Below are 8,713 nucleotides of genomic sequence, written 5' to 3' on the forward strand. Positions count from 1 at the left end.
GGAAAAATGTACATTAGATATAAAATGTGCACTGTGTTGCAGCTAAGAAATGTATCAATCTTTATATTTTGAATTCTGGGATGCATGAATAAAATCTGGTGAGTGTATTAAAGTGCCTATCTAGCTGAAACAAACACAGGAAACAAGAATTGAAAAATGAATCTGTAGCAGTGCATGAAGAATTGGGAAGGTGCTATATTTGAGTAATGTACGTTTATCAGCAAAAATCTCCAGGTTCCAGTGCTGCAGGAGAGTGGAGGGTGAGAAATGCTGTCCCATCCCTGTCATAGGTAAAAATACTGAATTTTCATGAACTGCAACGTGGTCTAAATATATTAAAGGATCTGGGATTATATTATATTATTGCAGGCAGGCATTCGGGAATGCTTTTCATTCCTTTGTATTTTTCTAGGGGAATTCTAGCTTTCTTTTGTCTGCTAGAAGAAAGAAAAAGGTGCATGTTTTCTAAGCTGGTATGGTACAAACTATATATTAGCTGTGACAATGTTTTTTAGTCTTTTTTCCTGCAGGCAAAATGCCTCTGTTTCCCTTCTGATCTCTTATGATCATGTCACCCAGACTTTTTCCTTTCCCTGTGCAAATCAAAATCAATTAGAAGTATCCCCACAGGACTTAGTTTTCAGAGAACATACAGATCCACACCTCTAATCATTGAAGTCAATGATAGCTGCAGGCATGTGGTATCTCTGGAACTGAGGCTCTATACAGCTAAGTAAGGAAAAACATATGGATTTTGTAGGTAATATACCACTGGAGAAATCTCTAAATAGACTCTGAAATAATGAAGCTACATGTTTTATTCTATAGTCCAACTTGCAATCACTAGGCCATCTCACCACAGGGGAAAAATGGGTATTAAGAGTTATTGAACATTGCCAATTTTTGCTGTGGATCAGCTTGAAGTTATTTAGCACAGATGTTTCTGTAATTTTGACACACTGGGAAAATCCACAGGCTCAATAGCCCTCAAACTTGCACTTCCATCTGTGCAGTGTGATGGTCTACATTTACAGCACATGACTGCAAAATAAAATGCACAAGAATAGTGTCTGGTTTAAGATCTACTGCCATATTTTTTCTAGCACTATCTGCACTTTTATTTACCTGTACCTCAAGATCCTATGTTTAGATGTAGTACAATTATAAGTGTCATTTATGCCTAGTGAAAATAATAGTGTGTTAAAATACGTACAAAATTTGACAGTATGGTTAGAAAGCTCTCATGATGTGAAGTGGCTGACAGAAATCTAACAGTATACTGTTAAAACCATCAGTCTTTCTATTCATATTGCTCAAAGCTAGGTCATCTTTGAGCCATTTTAGTAGCTACTAAAATATAGGTTTCCTATGATTTTATTAGAAAAATAACATGATTTGACTCACAATGGTGAAAACCCAGATTCTGGAAAATATTTCTTCATCCTGCTATCTTCATAGCATTTGATCACATTCCAATGAGTACTGGGAAAAGAAAAAAAATTCCAACAAAATTTTGAAATCAAAACACTATGTACTAATCCAGAAAATTAGAGAGAAGACTTCTGCCATTTTTGAAAGATAAGTAGGCTTGACTGTTAATTATTTGTAACTTATTTATTCACTGTAGAGTCAAGCTAAAAAGGAAAAATGGATAGACTTTCAGAATTTAGGCATGTGCAGCCCAAGCTACAGAACTAGATGGGATTATCATCTATGGAGGGTAGAATCTCTGTTCACAGAATCACACAGAATCACAGAATTGTAGGAGTTGGAAAGGGACCTCCAGAGATCATCGAGTCCAACCCCCCTGCCAAAGCAGGTTCCCTACACCATCGCTTCTCAGCCTTTTGGCTAAGATCAAGTGTAGTGTAGATCTGTTGTCACACTTTTCACACTTTTTCCATCTTTTGCTGTGAATTTCATTGTTTATCCCTCAATAGCTAGAATGAAAGTGAAAATATTATCACAGGTCTTGACTTTATAGGTACATGGACTGACTTGTCATTTAACTTTTTTTTTTTTCTACAGCAAACTGCTTTTTTTGTTTTGCTACCCTTCCTTGAAGTCTTTCCATTGTTTTCTTCAGTAGCCTCGTTGTTGCACTGGGAAGTAAAACAGCATCTACTAGTGGACACTGTAAAAATTTTCCCACCAGACAGAAATGTTAAAATAATAAAAGAGAATGGGATCTCACGTTATAAATAACGTTCTTTCTTTGAGAGATTAAGGGAAATTTTCTCATGTCTAAAACAGATAACAATCTTGTACAATTGTTTCGAACAGTCATTGAATTTCGCCTTATAGAAACCAAGATTATAATGTAGCAGGCTATAATTTTCCTGGAATACAAAAGACATTATTTTATTTTTTGCTAGAAATGTCATAGGATCTAGAATCCTCAGAATCTATTTTACATCTTCCTTCCTGCCCTCCCAGACTGATGCTTTGGAAGCTCAAATCTGTCATGATCTAAGAGAAAAAGCAAACTGTTCATCACTATTGCAAAACCAGAACATTTCTCGGATGAGTTTTGTCCATCTCCTGAATCAATTTAGTTGTTGTTGTGGATAACACATAGGTTTATAAGATATCTGACCTGTAGTTAGATATATGGGATGTTGCTACTCAGAACTACTAAATACCCACTGCTATATTTACACAGCGTTTTCTTTCTCTCAAGAAGACAGAAAAAGACTTGTGCTTTAATTCATAATAATAAAGCACATCCTCTCTGTGTGTAAGTATGACTTTCTACCTGAAGTGTATCATTAATATCTAACATACACATATCCTGAAGAATCTTGTGCCCTAGCCATAACTAGATTTTTTTACACAAAACCTAAAACTGTCACAAAATCTGTGAAGATGAAGACCGTCATTTTCTCCATTTTTCATTTTATTTTCCTTATAATATTTTCCATATTATTGTTTAATCAAGGTTAAATTAAAGTGCTAGACCGCCTTTTTCCTCTTTCCTTACTCTCTCTCTCTATAAAAAAACATACATACTTTTTTTTCCCCATTCTTTTTTTTTTTTTTTTCCCCTTCTTTTTTCTTTTGCCTTTTAGAATGACTTTGGGCAGCCCTTAACAATATGTGTCAAAATGTAAAGTCTGAACTGCATCGTGAACTGTTTCTCTGCTGACTCATCTGCCACAGCTAATCAAGACTTTTTCTTCTACATACTGCAACATCTTAAACCTGTTAGCAGTAAAGAAATGCTCTTTGCTCAAAAGCTTTTAAATTATAGCACATGGTGGGTGGCTGATAAGATTTTTTTTTTTTTTTTTTAATGGAAACTCTTTTCTTCTTATTACTATCTGGTCTCCTGTTCTATATATCAAGTCACAAGGTTGCTGGTGCCTATTAATATTTTTTCTGAGCTGGGGAAATTATTTCTATTTAGACAATCTCACACATTTTCAAGCTGATTTCAGCTGTGTGTGTTATGGGCAGACAAGCCTAAGTTACTCTTTTCTTGTCTGACCACCATGTAAGAAGGGGAACACAGATCCTAAGTCTATGTGCTTTGGGAATCAAGTTGAGGACAGGAAGGCTTTTGCTGCTTTTGTTGGGTGTAACACATGGAGTTCAGTATAGCTTCTCAGCTGTTTCCACAACAGAACACAACTTTGAGGATTCTTCTAGATTTTATTCTTTCCTTTTCACCTGTTCTGTGATGCCTGCATTGTCCTCCATCTGAAGATGTTGGGAACCATTCTCCACTTCAGCAAATTACAGGCTCCGTAGGGAACTAACTAATAACTAATAACTTGGACTCACTAACTTCCCTTAGAATGCTGGTGGTTCGGAAGAAAGACGGCTTTCAAAGGAAGAATCTTTGCAGATTGTTGAACACTGCAATTTTTTTACATTGCCTCTGAAGCAGTGCTCAAGTTCTGCTTCACTACTTGCTGCTCTCAAGTTTTGCTTTTCACCCAGTTAGTATCATCAGACAGCTAGTTCTTCTTAGTTGAAGGAATAAGAGTCTCTTTTCCTCTGGGTCTCACAATGTCTCAAAGAGAAGCAGAAATTAACTTTGTCTATGTCGTATTTACTAAGTGCCCCATTTGGAGTGATGTTTTGTACTTCTTCAGTTCAAAATTTTGATGTTTTGTTACCAATTAACTTTCTTATCTTGAGGTCCATGAAAACTAACATTGTAATCTGGAGTATATTTCAGAAGATAATGTAGATATATATATGTGGCATATAGTGCAAAATCACTCAAGATTTTTTTTTTTAAGATCTATTCTTGCTGATTTTGTGCTTTACAAAACAATTAAAATGGGGATTTTACAGACATAAAACATTAAATTTTTCATGTGCTCTAATACATCCCTTTTACTGAAGTTATGATATTTATATATGAGGTATTAATTTCATGTAACATTGTTTCATCTTTATTTTTTTAATTGTAAAATGATTGTGAAAATCATTTTTCTCAAGACATTCTCACAACGATGGTGAAATTCAGACTATTTTCAAATAAGTAGAACATTAGTTACACTTATTCTTTATGGAGATTTTCATGGTGGAAAACTGATGGAAATGCTGAATGTAATTTCAAAGTTCAATAAACTTTCAATAATTTGGAGATTTTTGTTTTCTGAAAATATATCTAGAGTGAAAGGAAGTTGCAGATGTACTGTACATAGTACAGGTAAACTTTAAAATGTTCTTAACCTACATAAACTCTGTCATTCTGTCTCAACTGCCCATAAGTTCCTAAAATAAATGTTCTGTAAAGGTAGAGATAGTTTTATTTTTATAAGATATAATGTATTTTTGGTTCATTTCTCTGTTCCACAGTGCAATTTTCTTCAGTGGTTGAAATCATGAGATTTAGGAGGAAAAAAATATTTGAAGAAATTATTTCATCCCTTTTGTTTGTTTAACTGTTATTTAAAGCAAATGCCATCCCTTGGTGTTTTTTCTCTGAATTATACAAATTATACAAATTATCATTTCCTTCAGTCTTTCCTCATAGCCCATTTTTTAAAAAACCTCCGATCTTTTCTTTCTGTACTTTTTTTCTAGACTGTCTATGTTGATCTATGAGTTTAGTGAAGTGTAGCGCCTAGGATTAGACACACTATTCCATTTATAGTTGTAGTGTTGAATAAAGCATTGAACAGAGCACAAGGATTACTTCACATTTCCTTTCAGTCATACTTTTTCTTATACATCCTGCTATATGTATGCTATGCTTTTTCCTTTTTTTACATCAATATGATACTGTTGACTCATCTTTTTTTTTTTTTTTTTTTTTAAATAGAACTCTTTGTAGCCATTTATTCCTCGTACTGTATTTATGTAGTTAAATAATCCAGCATAAGTATAGCATCTTGCATTTCCTGCTGAATGTTTTCATATGTTCTATCTATGTTCCATCTGTAGTTTGTTAATGTCATCTTGAATTCCATCCTTCTCTTCTGACATTTGTTCAGTCCCTTCCAGTAAATTGAATCTGTTTTTTGTAGTAATGCTGCTCTCTTGTTCTTTTGGGTCATTAATGAACATACCGAGGAGGACCAAATCCAGAAAAGAAACACTATTAGTACTTATCCTGTACAAGTATTAGACAAACATAGAGAAAATAGAAATCTATGCAATCATCAACACATGACGTTTGACAAGAACAATCTGGGAAGGTGCAGTGATGGCAGTACAAAAAGACTGGGGGATGAGATGCTGGAGAGAAGCCCAGCTGAAGGAGATTTGAGGGTCCCAGAGGGAGAGCAGGTTGAACATGAGTCAGTAGTGTGACCAGGCAGCCAGGAAGGCCAACCATATTCTGGGATGCATGAAACATAGTATTGCCAGATGGTCGAGGGAAAGAATTGTCCCACTCTACACTGCAGTGGTGAAGCCTCACCTCAACCAATGTGTGCAGTTTTGGGTGCCGCATTACAAAAAGGACAAAAAACTATCTGAGGGTGTCCAAAGGAGGGCTACAAAGATGGTGAAGGGTCTGAAGGGCAAAATGTATGAGGAGCAGCTGAGATCGCTGTGTTTGTTCAGCCTGGAACAGAGAAGGTGAGGGAAGGACTCATAGTGGCCTACAGCTCCTTGCAGGGAACAGAGGGGCAGTGCTGACCTCTCTGGTGACAGAGAGAGGACCAGAGGAAACAGCATGGAGCTGTGTCAGGGGAGGGTCAGATTGGAGATAAAATAAAAATCCTTTGCCAGAGTGAGAGGGGCATGGAACAGGCTTCCAAGGGAAGTGGTCACAGACCCAAGTTGCTGAAGTTCAATGAATGTTTGGACAACACTCTCAGACGTATGGTCTGATTTTTGAGTGGAGCCAGAATTTGGGCTCAGTAACCCTTAAGTGCTCCTTTCAACGCAGGATGTTCTGTGGTTCTATGATTACTGATGAAGAAGAAAATAAAATCCTCATGTAACAGTTGGCTTATTTGATTGTACTAGCAGTTTTTTGTTTTTTGTTTTTGTTATAATTTGAATTCAAAACAATGACAAAAATTCTTCAAAAGGGAATTTTCATTTGTGTACTGATTAGTTTTCTAATTTCTATCAGCCTACAGATGCCTTTTTAGACTTGCCATGTATTTCACCTGTGACCTCAGAAATCCTACCATTCAAATTGCATTGAAATATACATAATAGTATGAAGCATTTTGACAGCAATGAAGTCTTATTAAAAACAAACAAACAAAACCACACAATTTTTTTTTTTTTTTCTGTGAAAAAGTGCCTATCATCTCAATTATCTGTGGCTTTTAAGCTAACTGCCAGGAAGTGAAATGTTACATGACAAAATGAGATGAAATGGTAAAGGTAAAAAAAAATCAACTGATTTCAAGAAAGCCCTTCTGACAATAAAATGAGACTGAGCTACTAAGGGAAAATGTGGAAACTTGAATGCTTTGGATTTTTCAGAGTTAAGTGAGCAAGCACCGCACAGTTGGCCACAGTTGGCACACTCTGCCTTGACACACAGATGAGCTCATCTTAGGTCACCCATAGGATTAATGCAAGGACTTCACAATTCTATAGGTTCTAGAACAGAGGAGCACACGATCCCATTAGGCACTGCAAAGAAGGAAAGGGAGTCAATTCTTCTGTGCTCACTGTTTCTCTATACCTGAAATTATGTGTAAGACTAATACACAATCTCTTCAGTTTTTCTTACTAGTATCCTGATGTTGAGTATTTAAAGTAAGTTTTGTTTTAATAGTCCAGTTTTTATTAAATTATTTTTCTAATAAGCTCTCACACAGAGAGAAAAACCTTCACTAAATAAGTTTTTAAGAAAATCATTCATCTTTAAAAAAAAATAGATACATTGGCTGTAGATTGCTTTAAACTTGTGAAGGTACAGAAAGAAAATAGGTTTTTTTTTTCATGTCTATTACTAAGTGTCTTCAATTTTTCACCTTATTTATTCCATTCAACCAACTACCTTGTTATTTCTACTCTTTATATGCTATTTTATATAGGTAGCAATAAAGTGCAAGAGAGAGAACAGACCACATGTGACAGATGGTAAGGGTACACTTGAGCTATTGGGAAAAGTATTACAAAAATGAGGAGTATTCAGGAGCATAAATTATATTACACATAGGAAGACAATGTTTCTAAGAACTGAGAAAGTGTGAATTTAGCCTTGCTCCAGATTAACCACGGTCCAAAGTCACTAATGTAACTGATTTCCAGAGGCCTAGGGATCTGCAGCCAGGGACTGGGAAGAAGGTGATGAACTATAGGAAATACATACCTTTGGCCTATTTCCCAGCTCTCTCCCTCCCTAGCTGCAGAAAAACTGGCAGTCGGATATATCCATCAGTTTTGGCATGGTTTCTCCCCAGACTTCAGAAATCATCCTTATGGAGAAAGACTGAGAGTCTTGCCAGCTGGAGGCAGATATTTTGGGTCATGTTGAAGTTGCTGGGAACCCACACAGAGATGGTTTCCATTGCTGGATGGATATCTACTCTTGATTATGAACAGCAAGGAGAAATCCCTCACTTTTCCCATCACTTCTTTCGTGCTTGATTAGTCTGTGACTGAATTACCTCTGTTGTGATACTACGTTATTTTGTAAGGAAACTCGGCACTCATTTTGACTGACGTAGTTAAATTTGGTTTAGATGGAAGAAAAAATGGGAATACAATCAGGAAAACTAAGGGAAGTTTAATCATTTTAATCATAATTAATTAATATATAGGTTCTTTAGTTCATATTTGATTTGCTTAACATACACAGTAAGTAAATTACACTTGGTTTAATTCATGACAATTTCATTTAATGTACCTTTCTGGAAGTTATAAGTGTAATTCATACAATGGAATTCACATTAGTTCTTCTTGACCTTTGTATATTTAGTTGATATGCTTGTCAGAAAAGAGATTTTGTTTTACTAAGTGTTTGTACATAATGTGACAGAGTGGGCCTCTGATCTCAAGTTGGACCCCAGACACTACTGCAACTCAAATAACAAAAAGAGCGTTGTTGTTTTTTTCCTAATAGAGAACTTATATATATTTATATATCAGGATTTGTCTCCTGCTTTTTATTCTTTCCTTCAGAAGTTTAGAGTGTTCTTTGCTAGTAGCTCAAGTACTAAATATTTAGCTTCAATTCATATGAAAGTTACTTTGATCTTTGTGTAAATAAACAGGCTCTCTTTCTCCCATAGGACTCTTTCTTGAAAATGATTTCTTTCATCAAGTAGTTTGTCGCATCTCT

The 8,713-nt window shown here is 35.5% G+C and overlaps 1 long non-coding RNA gene across 1 annotated transcript in view; it reads right to left on the reverse strand.

Moving 5' to 3' along the window:
- The window catches only part of LOC122179133, a 37,614-nt gene that overhangs the window by 24,267 nt on the left and 4,634 nt on the right, over window positions 1-8,713 (reverse strand). The window contains exon 2 of the long non-coding RNA XR_006178547.1: window positions 1,405-1,482. This is a non-coding gene — a long non-coding RNA (uncharacterized LOC122179133). The remainder of the gene's footprint in view (window positions 1-1,404; window positions 1,483-8,713) is intronic.

This window comes from Lagopus leucura, unplaced genomic scaffold, assembly GCF_019238085.1.
Source record: "Lagopus leucura isolate 7727_CA_CO unplaced genomic scaffold, USGS_WTPT01 Super-Scaffold_100002, whole genome shotgun sequence".
In the NCBI taxonomy this organism is placed as follows: Eukaryota; Metazoa; Chordata; class Aves; order Galliformes; family Phasianidae; genus Lagopus; species Lagopus leucura.